This window comes from Peromyscus eremicus, chromosome 3 (assembly GCF_949786415.1).
Source record: "Peromyscus eremicus chromosome 3, PerEre_H2_v1, whole genome shotgun sequence".
In the NCBI taxonomy this organism is placed as follows: domain Eukaryota; kingdom Metazoa; phylum Chordata; class Mammalia; order Rodentia; family Cricetidae; genus Peromyscus; species Peromyscus eremicus.
In genome coordinates this window covers 59,188,781-59,200,553 of record NC_081418.1, presented here as the reverse complement: position 1 = coordinate 59,200,553, position 11,773 = coordinate 59,188,781, and the positions used below count along the sequence as shown (strand labels likewise).

Here is an 11,773-nt window from a genome sequence, read left to right as displayed (position 1 = left end):
GGGGGCCCGCCACCCAGCTCCCAAATAAATTCACACACACAGTCTTATTATTACTTATGAATGCCCAGCCTTAGCTTGGCTTAGTTTCTAGCCAGCTTTCCTTATCTTAAATTATCTCGTCTACCTTTTGCCTCTAGGCTTTTCCTGTTCTTACTTTTGTAAATCTTACTCTTACTCTGTGGCTTATTTTACCGATTTGGCCTTCTACTACTGCCAGTTGTGTGGCTGGGTGGTTGGCCCCGATGTCCTCCTCCTCTGCCCACTAGATCTCCTTCCTCCCAGATTTCTCCTTCTATATATTCTCTCTGCCTGCTAGCCCCGCCTATCCTTTCTCCTGCCTTGCTATTGGCCAGTTCTTTATTAGACCATCAGGCACACTAACACAGCTTCACAGAGTTAAACAAATGCAACACAAACAAAGTAACACACCTTAAAATATTCTACTACAGTTCATAATCCGGTCTGAGTCTAGACTCAGTGGCTGAAGCATAATGCCAGAGACTGGGTGATTTACAATGAGCAGAAGTACTTAGTTAGGCTCACGGTTTTGGAGGCTAGGAAGCCAAAGAGCATGGCACAGACATCTGATTAGCTTCTGTTGAGGCCTCAAGGGGATGCAACTGTGGTGGAAACCTGAGAGGAAGTGGGTGATGCCAAAGGGACCAGAGCAAGGACAAGTGTTGTGTCATTTCCCATCTTCTGCTTTCCTGGAGACAACCTAGTCCTGACAGCAGTCACTTGATCCCTAAGCAAGCAAGGTGATAAGGTCCTCCTAAGGTCCCAATGGTCTCCTAAAGCCCGCCCCCCCCCCCCAAGCCTCCATAGTGTCCACCAAATTTCAGCTTGCGTTTTGGAGGGGGAAAACCGTTGTAAAGAAGATGGGACAACAGTGAAGCTGTGTGTAAAGAGTTTTGGAGGCGCCTTGAATGACAGCTGTCTATTATACATGCTCATCTAGGTTTTTCAACTCTGATGGGATTCCAGACTTTAATGCAGTTTTAGTTTTGGGGGAGTGTGCTTGTTTGAGCGGCTCTGTGGGCACGTCTCCCTGACCTCTTTTCCTGTGACGTGTCCTGTTTCCTTCAGCCTCTCTCACCCCTTGGCCTTTCCTTTGTGTTCTGTCGACCCCTGCTCCGTGGTGATAGATGACAGACTGGCCTTAAACTCTTCATTCTCCTGCCTCAGTCTCCTGCGCGATGGGATCACAGATGTGTGCACCACACCCAATGCGAAACTGAAAATTCTTAATTGTGATAAAACGGAAACATGGATTTTATCTCGTAGTTTCAGCCTTGTAAGTCGTGTCTATGGATCTCACCCACATTCATTTCCACGTAGCAAATGTGTCGTTATCTGTTTCTACTGGCTGGATGGTTATGTTTCGCACATAGGTCCCTAATTCTCCTGGAGCCCACAGTGCATGTGGTAGATCTAGCTCTCTTCTTCCCACATAAAGAGCACAGTTTTCTCAGCAACCATTTGCTAAATATTTAGTCCTTCTATACTGGCTTATGAGGTTTTTCCTGTTGGAATCCAAGTTCCTGGACATGCACAGGCCTTATGTCCAAGCTCTCTGTTTTGACCTGAGGCATCAGCAATGTACCTTCTTATTACTAAGACCCTGGGATGCACTGATGTTTTAATGAGGAAAATTCTTCTTCTTCTCTATCTCTTTTTAAATGATCAAGGTAGCCATGTGGAAACTTTCATTCATCTTTACAAATTTTGGAATATATAAATTTACCAAGTTCTGGAGTCTTCTGCTTCTGCTTTCCAGTGCCAGGATTGTAGACATGTGCCACTAGGCCTAGTTGGAAATGGTATTTTTATAATTGCCCCATATAACAACATGGATTATTCAGTTCATTTAGAGTCTTGTCACTTTAGTAGAAGGGAATAGGATCTTTCATAGAATACTAGCTAGCTCTGTCTTGTTTTTTTGTTGCCATTAGGAATCATATCTTTTAAAAACATTTATTTATTTTTAAGAATATATATAAATAAATAAAACATGTTTTGCCTGTATATATGTCTGTGTACCACGTGTGTAACTGATACCCATAGAAGTCAGAAGAGGGCATTGGTTCTCCTGGAACTGGAGTTGTAGACAGTTGTGAGCCACCACGTGGGTGCTGGGAACTGAACCTGGGTCTTCTGCAAGAACATCAGGTGCTCTTAACTGCTGAGACACCTCGCCGGCCCCTATTATTTTATATGTATGAGTGTTTTGCTTGTGTGCATGTACGTACACCATGTGCATGCCTGGGTCCTGCAAAGGCCAGACAAGGGTATGGAATCTTCTGGAACTAGAGTTTGGATGGCTGAGAGCCTTCATGTGAGTGGTGGGAATGGAACCCAGGTCCTCTGCAAAAGCTGAAAGTGCTCTTAATGATTGGACTCTCTCTCCAGCCACAGGAATGGTATCCTCCCTCTCTTTAGTGTTATGAATGGTTATTATGGTGAGGGAAAAGTACTATTGATTTTATAAGTTGATGTTACATATATCCAGCAACTTTCTTGTGAATTCTAATAAATAGTTCACATTCTGTGTAGATTTCTACATTGTCCACACATGACATTTTAAATCCCTTGCCCTCAATTCCTAGACCTCTGATTTCTTTTTCTTGCCCTGTAACTTTGGCTACCATCTCTGGCTCTTTGTTACATAATGGCAATGCTAATAGGCATCTTTATTATGCTGCCAGTCTTTTATTTATTTTTTGGTGCTGAGGATGGAACCCCAGGCTTCACACATGCCGAGCCTATATTCTGCCGTACTTGTGGCCCAAATGCTGCCAATCATGGTTTTTACGTTTTTGCTCTGAGATGGAGTCTCACTATTGCGAGACTTCCAGAGTAGCAAGGACAAGGGCTGTGTGCCACTGTGTCCAGCTCCAATGCTGCCAGTCCTAATGAGGGTGATTCCAAAGTCCTTTTGTTAGGTGTGGCTTGTGCTGGAGGGGTTTGATGTACAATCTTGTTGATGATGTGGTTCTGGTCACACTTTAGTTTTCTAAATTATTCTTTTTTTTTTTTTTTTTTTTTTTTTGGTTTTTTTTGAGACAGGGTTTCTCTGTGTAGCTTTGCGTTCCTTTCCTGGAACTCACTTGGTAGTCCAGGCTGGCCTTGAACTCACAGAGATCCGCCTGGCTCTGCCTCCCGAGTGCTGGGATTAAAGGCGTGCGCCACCACCGCCCGGCTTAGTTTTCTAAATTATTCTGTGGTTCTCTGTGCTACGAAGGGCTGCCCTCCTAGGTCCCAACCCACAGGGAGCAGGTAACTTCAATACTGGAACAGCACTGTAGCTCAAACACTGATGTTTAGCAAAGAAGTCACTATAGGAAGCCCATTCCACCATTTAGGAAAGTTAATCCAGGCAGATAGAGATGCCACCTCTTTACGGTGGCATCATTCAATACATCGCCCAGTGGCTAGGCCCACCACTGAGGCGTATCTGTGGCATACCCACGCGTGTGTTGGGGTGTGTGTGTGGCATGTAGGGAACATTTGCTATGAGTCAGATGTTTTGGAGTTTGAATGGGACCTGCCCCTCACAAGCTGTATGATCATGAATAAGTTATCTGATCTCCTTAACCCTTGATGTCCTCATCTGCAAAACACGGAAAGGGATGGTCCCCAGGGAAGCCACACGTGGGTTAAGTGACCCAACCCCCAGAACAGACATATGGCAGGGCAGTCACTGTCAGCTGTAGTATCAGTGATCCCTAAAAGGAACGGTGCCACCAGTGTGGGAAAAGCAGACATTCCACAGAGTCTTTAAGGCCACAAGAAATGCTCAGATAAGGGGGAGCGGGGGAAGTGAACACTATACGCAGACGAAGCCAACATTTATTTTAAATGTTTTAAAGCTTGGAAAATGAAAGACTGAAGGGAGATAAATGAATATGAGGATTCTTAGTAATTTTTTTAAACAAGGTCTCTTTTATAATTTTTCTGTTTCCAAATTTTCCTGCAGTGAATGTATTACTTTCATAAATCTTTAAAACATGTTTTATAGTAACAAAAATCTCAGCGTGACTCATCAGGGACAAGGCTGCCAAGTGTCTGGGCTGTGGTGGTAGATATGTGTGCCCCTAAACGGGCCTGTGTGTCTGGCACAGGCCTGGCCCCTCGGGATCAGTGTTTTGTTTATCTCTGGGCATGGGTAGCCATGGGGATCTTAAGTGCCACAGTGGAGCAGATATGGCCAGTATGTGAAGGCCACAGAACCAAAAGGGAAGACAGCCGAGAGAGTAGGAGGGTGAGTGGAAGAGCAGGGGAGCCCCGGCACGGAGACGAGTGGAGAAGAGAGGCAGGATGGAGAGCTAGAGAGACACCAAGTCTGAGACAAAGACAGGGTTGGATAGAGATCAAGATAGAGATGGCAGACAGATGGGAGAGAGAAGACAGAGGGGCGGACACAGAGCCAAGGTAGAGAAAGAGAAGAGGGAGACACAGGAGATAGAAACAGATGAGAGACACAGATAGAGAGAATGGGGGAGGGTGGGGGAGAGGCAGGAGGGAGGTGTGTGGCTGTGGGAGGCTCCTCTACTGCTGCTTCTGTTCTGTGCCTGGTGTGGGGTCCCAGCTCAGCATTCCTGCTCAGTCATGGGGTCCAAATGTGAGTCTGGCATCCTTACAGATCCCATCCACTGTCCCATGGTCCAAGATCCTAGGACTGACGTGAGCAGTGTGACCTTCCAGGACAGAGTCCCTATCTTTGGGCTGTGACTTGCAGTGTTTGGATACTCCAAGCAAGGAGACAGATCCTACCCAGATGTGAATGAAACTGAACTGCTCAGGCTGAAGGTGGATGGAGGCCCCGCCCCAGCTCCTCCTGAGAGGTCCCACCCCAGCCCCTCCTATGTCTCTTTGAATCCTAGCTCTTTGGCAGGGTCTGGGGGTCTGATCTATCACGGGGGCGTGCCCTCAAGTCTTCCTCCCAGCTCTTGTTTCATAGCCTTATTCAGGCTGCAGTTTTTAGTCACTTCTACCCGAAAGCTTGAGAGTAACAAACAGAGTGACCGAGACACGGGTGAGCAGGAGGTAAACCTGAGGCTTTAGGTAAAAGGGACCCAGGGACACCGTCCAAGATGCAGCCTTTGCAGGGCATGGACCATCATGCCCTGGGCCAACACTAGGTCTGTTCTTCCTCTAGCCCTGTAACCGTCATAAAGTTCCAAGTGTTTCTACGCCTGAGATCCCTCAGCTCTTGGAGTCTTAGAGCAAGTGGTGCCCTCTCTGTCCAAAATGACGGCTGGATACGGGAGCAGGACAGGAGGCCAGCAGACCCTCAGGGGATGGTGGATGAGACACGGAGCCACCAAAATGAGTCCTAGCACAGAGTTTGCAGACAGGATAGCCTGGGAAAAGATGAGAGCAGCATGCTCACCCAGGAGGGTCACAAAGATCACAGAGCCCCCCCTTTATCACAGAGCTACATTCAGCCTCGGGGAGGCACCCAGGGACTGAGAAAAATGTCTGTGACTTAGAGAATTCCAGAGGAGGAAAATGAAGACACGAACAGTATTGGCCTAGGGCTGGGGCCTCTGTGGAGAAAGACTGTAGCAGAGGTGACAGCTGCATGCTTGTGGTTTACATGTCCCCCATAGGCTCGTGTATGAGATGTTTGCTCCCTGACTGGAGAAGCTGATTTGGGAGGCCATGGAACTTGTAAAAGGCGGCCTCAGCTGGCAAAAGTAGGGGATGAACCTTTGAGGGCTGTACCCAAACCCTGGCTCAGTCCCACCCACTCTCCTCGGCCATCACATGCCCTGTCACCCACCCCTGCTGCCATTGAGCAGATCTAAGGTTGGGGGGTGCAGACCGAGGGTTCCAGGTTCTCGTGCCCCTGAACAACGCACTGGACAGGTGGGGCGCAGCAGCAAAGGAGAGTTTAGTAACATGAGCTTCGAGATGGGTCAGAGCTGGACCCAGGTCTGGACCTGAGGTCAAAGTGGGACCTATGACCTTTGAGGGGTCATTTACTTATTACCCCCCCCCCCCCCCCCGTGTGTCCATGCTCCATTTTATCACAGAACAGAAGCGGGGCCAGGGGGTTTCCAGTCTTTCTCTGCTGTTGCTCCCCTCTGTGAGCTCCCTAAAATGGCGCCACCAACACTACGGACCAAGTGTTCAAACATGAGCCTGTGGGGGAAACTCCACATTTGAACCCCAGGAGCACGGAAACTTTTAGTATTTAGGGGATTCTTTTTTTTTTTTTTTGGTTTTTTGAGACAGGGTTTGTCTGTGTAGCTTTGCGCCTTTCCTGGAGCTTGCTCTGTAGCCCAGGCTGGCCTCAAACTCACAGAGATCCGCCTGGCTCTGCCTCCCGAGTGCTGGGATTAAAGGCGTGCGCCACCACCACCTGGCGGGGATTCTTGAAATAGAACAAGTGAGATGCATGCTGCCCTTGCCCTTGCCCATCCCACAGGCTCAGAGAGGATGCGTCCCGCTGTGCTGCCTGTGGATTTGCCTTTTGTGGCATTGGTTTACAGTTTCCCATACTGCCCTCATTAACTCCTAAAAAGTGAAGGTGTCATGGAGAGGACTACGACGACGGGAGGAAGGGGTGGCCAGTTTGGCTTTTGCTCCTGTGCTTGGGTGACAGAGGCACTTTGATGGTTGGCTTTGTCCACTTGGCACAGCCTCACATCCTTTGGGAAGAATGTCTTAACGAGGGATGATCTAGAGCAGGTTGGCCCGTAGGCATGTCTTTGGGGAAATATCTGGATTACATTAGTTCATGTGAGAAGACCTTTCCCGCATGGGTGGCAACATTCCCTAAGCAGGAGGTCCTGAACCATATCCATGGGGAAAGCAAGCTGAGCAAGGCATGCGTGCATTTTACCCCTGTTCCGCTCCTGACTGTGGTTGTCACTAGATGTCTTTGTTTGCACCTGGACCTCCCCGCCATGATGGGCTGTAACCTGGAACTGTGAGCTGAAATAAGCACCTTGACCTCCCCGCCATGATGGGCTGTAACCTGGAACTGTGAGCTGAAATAAGATCCTTTCTTCCTAAATTGCTTTTCCATTTTTTTTTTTTAAATTACAGCAACATGAAAGAAAACTAGGAGACATAACGGTGACTTCCCCATCCAGAGCACACAGACAAACTGGCATGTGATAGAGAGCTGGCTTAGATGCGTTGGAGGTGGGATTCTCGTGGGACAGAGACAGAGTCATTATCACCAACAGTCAGGGGAGCAGGGCTCAGGCATGGGGAGCTACAGGGCTCAAGAAACCTGGTGGGCAGGCACGGGAGTCTTCAGTGGTCCCAACGATGAGGCTGATACTGGTTGTTTTTCACAGTCCTTCCCCCAGCTGAACCCTGAAATTACTCGGGGGTGGTAATGTCTGTGCAGAGGAATCCAGCTCCCAGAGGCCCTGTACGGCTAAGAGTTACAACTCATGATTTGTAAGTACAGCTTATGTCTGTGAACTTCTTTGCATGGCTTTTGGAACAGGCTCTCACTATGTAGCCTTGGCTGACCTTGAATGCATGGTGATTCTCCTGCCTCACCCTCTCAAATGCTGAGATTATAGGTCTGTGACACCTTCCAAAGAAGTGCTTGTAAATTCTTGAAGTGGGGCCATGCTGTCCTTTATCCTCTCAGACGGGATGTTCCGCTGGAGCCCTCACCTTGGTCTGGGAGGCTGTGAGGAAGAAGGGAGGACCTGCAAACAGCAGGATCTGCATTTCACATACAAGTAAACGTGGCCTGTGGAAGTCACTTTTAGTGTAGCTTTCTGTGACATTCAGATGAACTTGGTCTAAATGAATCCACGATAATTCTGTGACATTTGGTCACGCTTCTGCCTCACACCTGGGGGCATTTTCGCCTCGGCATTAATCTGTGCGAGATTAACAGGGCTCCAGCCTGGCCTGGCCCTGTTGGCAGTTTGAAGTGTTGAGCGCCACCTGGCGGCCACATGGCACATGGCGCTGCCCCAAGGTGCCCCAGAGAAGTCTGTTTCCCAGCCATTTGCAACCCAGGCCCGGTTTATCCTTTGAATCTTGAACGTCAGCGGCTTGGCAAGCACTACAGGAATTTAAGACACCATCGAACTTCCTAGCTTATGTGGGCTCCGGAAATTGAGGGGGGGGGGGGTTTGCTTCTAGGAAGTGTCTGGCTACTCTTCCCCTCCTGCCAATTGAGAACTGGCTACTAAATAAAGATGCCATGTGACCTCCCTTCTGCAGACTCCAGTCTCAGAGCAACAGTTAAAGTGGAGAGGAGGGAGGCAGATGACTCACCGATACTCCGGAGCAGGAAATTAGCACCCTGGGAGCCTGACCCGGCAGCAGCTCTTATAGAATTGATTGGCGGCGGTTTTGAGCCGTGGGTGGAGTGGCTTTAATGTAGCCGAGCTTATTAATGCTTCCTTCTGCTGACCTTGGGTACAAACCTAAAATGGAGCTAGGTATGGTGGCTCAGGCCTGTAATTTTAGCTCTCAGGAAGCTGAAGCAGGAGGATTGCTATGAGTTCCAGGGCGGCCGGAGCTCAAGAACAAAACAAACAGAAGAAAAAACCCCAAACAAATTCTGAAATGACCAATAATGGCTCCCACCAGCATTCTTCAAGGTTTAGACATTGGCGAGGTTGGTGGAGAGACTCTGGGTGGGGCCACACAGCCTGCCACCCACACCGGTCACTGCAGGTGGTGGGCTGTCTTCTCCCTAGGGGACCCTTTTCTAATGGAACCGCCTGATGCTGCCTGGGTGCAGGGTCCCTCTCAGCCTTTGGACTAAGCGTGGCTCCAAGCAACAGAGACAAGATGGCAGAGGTCCTTGGAGAAAGCGCAGTGGAGAGCAAGAAGCAGACAATTTCTACCTTTCAGTCAGGAGCAGAAACTGCAGCGCCGTGATGGCCGTGATGGCCGTGGTGGCCGTGGTATGCAGGCTGCTCCCCAGCGGGGTGTGTGGGAGGAAGGCATGGATCCGTGGCAAGTGCTGTTCTGAGAACTCAATGCCTTGCTGGGGTCAGTGAAGCAGGTGAGGTGGGGAGCCCTGGCCATGTGGATGACAGCCCCAGGGCAGACAGAGTGGCCACAGGGTCACGGTCTCAGCTGACACTGAGAAGCCGAGCCAGGTACACAAAGAACTACTTGCCACCTAGGCAGTGCACCCTTCAGGCCTGGGACGAGGGGACTTGAAAGTCAGCTGGACATTTTCCTGCTAGAGAAATTGGGGTCTCAGAGGTCATGTGACTCCTCTGTGAATCTGCAGAGCTAGGTGGCACCAGCCTTCCACCCCAGTAGAGAGATTCCTCCCACAAGGCTGTGGGGTCCAGACAACCCAGAGGCCCCTGTTCCAAAATGCTTTATCTTGTTTTGTACTTAAAATAACCAAGTTTTTGTTTGTTTGTTTTGGGTTTTGAGACAGGGTCTCCACTTAGGTTCACTTAGGCTGGGCTTGAACTCCTTCATAGGAGAGCTTTGATCCATGCTGATGCTGAGCCAGGGTTTCTGTCTGTTGGAGAATGCAGGACAGGTGGTCACAGCCTCCTTCCTTTCCCTCTCCCAAAGGCCTCTAAAGCAACAGGTTCTGTGACCACATGGCTTCCTCCTCCTTATGTAAAACAGTCGAGTTCTCCAACAGCTTTCCATTTGCATCTCCACCTGGCAGTGGAGGAACCACAAACAAAATCACATTCTGCTTTACATGGGGCTGACATGAATCAGGGTTACAGAGAGGCAGGTGGGCAGGACACACCTGGCTTATGTCCTCTGCTCTCCCTCTGCTGCAGGCTGGGCTGGCTGAGGGTCTTTGTAAAGACGGCTCAGGGCGCGGCAGGGGTATCTCTTCTCAGAGCCCGGCCCCACGTGCTCTTCAGTGTCTGTTCCCATGCATGTGGTACTCCTGCCAGACTGTCTGTCCCGGGGGAGAATGGCTCTGTTCCTGGTGAGGCACAGGTGGGTGGCTGTGTGTTGAACAAGGCTCTCCCTCCTGGGAATGTCTTTTGGTCTAGAAACCAAAAGCACACAGAGAGGTATTCCAGGCAGATCCCAGTCTAGATCCCTGCCCCCTGCCCACATTCTGGGGCCTGTGAGCTGCCAAATGACCGGGGCCATCTGGGGCCGTGGAGGCAGATCATCAAACCAAGATCTTTACCATCTGCTACCCCAAAGGGTGTTGCTGGGGTCCTCCTCCAGAGCCTTTACTCATGGGTGTGACTTTGTTTCCAGGCAGGTGGTGTCTGTCCGAGCTCAGTTGGCCCTGGGTCCTAAGGCAGATGGTCCTGGAACTACTTAAGAGACAGTAAGTAGTGCCTGGGGTCAGATGGGGACAGAGGTGACACCTTTCCCTGCCTTCCCACCTGTGTTATTGGGTCCCGGTGTGTTTACCAGAACGATACTGGAGGGGGCCTCAGGGGCCATCTGTGACACAATGTCCAGGTCCTTCATGTCTGGAACAAGGATTTGAGACATAGAGTAGCAGGAAAGTGTAGATGTATTAGGAGTGAGAGTGAGTACAGTGTGTTCTCTGTGGACAGAGGGGGGCTGAACAAGCTTGTGGCTCATAGGCCCTCTGCCTGGGGCTTTTCTTTACAAAGTGGCTGGGAGGGGGGTGCATTTTCCTGACAAGAGTGGACCTTTTCTTAACTGTAGCAAGTGATTGATTTTTCTTTTTGGTTTGCACAGTCCTTGGAGGTCCAGGGCAGTCCAAGGGAAGGTCTTTCGGTCTTTCTTGGTTGCTGGGCACCAAGTTAGCCTTCCTATGACTCACAGTCACGTGTGTCTGACTCTGGAACCCTCCCCTGCTCTCCTCTGTTCTGTTGCAGGGACAGACTCCTGCAGGCCACGTCTCTGTTCTTCCTGCTCCCATCCTTGGGAGGCGCTGTTGGGGCACTACAGCAGGATGGAGCCGGTTCCTCCTGTCCCCTTCCAGCAGTGACAGACAAGACCACAGAAGCTCCAACTTCCCTGGGTAACCCATCACTGGCCTTGGGGACACCTCCCCCTCCTTCTGTCCCTTGCTGCTCCTCAGCTGTGATGTCAATTCTGGAATGCCTGGCTCATTTGTCCTTGGCTCCTTTATGCCCCGAGTTACCAGTTCCCGAAGGTCACGTCTCTGCATTAAACACTGGACAACTTCTTTTCTCCAGACCCATGCAGGCATACACAGCAGAGGAGGACCTTGAGTGTCTTTCTCTGCTGCTCTCTGCCTCATTCCCTTGGGATAAGGTCTCTCACTGAATCTAGAGCTAGGCTGGCAGCCGACCAGTCCTCCTCTCTACCCCACACAGTAAAGAAGTTACAGATATCAGTGGCCAGATTTCTTAGTACACGCTTGGGGGCTAGGTCCTCATGTTTGTGCGGCGATAGCCCTCTCCCCCGGGCCAGCTCCCAGCTCCTCTCCTGCTTTTTGACTGTGAACCTGTCAGGCTCACAGAAAACCCTCAGCTGATATCCACTTCAGTTTTCCTGCACGTCTCAGGTCAGCCTGACCCCTGGCTCGAGGGTTCTGCCGGGTCAGTCCTTCCTTTCCTATGCCTGCGAACAGGTGAGTGTGTGGGGGGCAATTTTATGGACAACTAGTTTTGGAGGAGGTGTCTTCTGGCTCCCACAGCCCCCAGGCTCAGCTTGGAAGATATACAAATACGGCTCCATTGCTGTGCTTGAGTTCTTCCAGGACATGGTGGAACCTGGAACTGCGTGGGGCCCAAGGACTCTGACACCTGCCTCCCTCCATCATCCACTCTGCAGCCCCCACCACGCAGCCTCTATCCCCACCAAGCCACTCACATGATCTAATGCAGTAGGAATA

At 50.2% G+C, this 11,773-nt stretch overlaps 1 long non-coding RNA gene across 1 annotated transcript; it reads right to left on the bottom strand.

Annotated features, from left to right (window-relative positions):
- Window positions 1–9,314: 9,314 nt before the first annotated feature.
- LOC131906880 (uncharacterized) lies at window positions 9,315–11,264 on the bottom strand. Its single transcript, XR_009378220.1, has 2 exons — window positions 9,719–11,264; window positions 9,315–9,624 (listed from the first exon to the last, which is right to left on the bottom strand). It is a non-coding gene; the product is annotated as an uncharacterized LOC131906880 (long non-coding RNA).
- Between the last annotated feature and the right edge of the window lie 509 nt (window positions 11,265–11,773).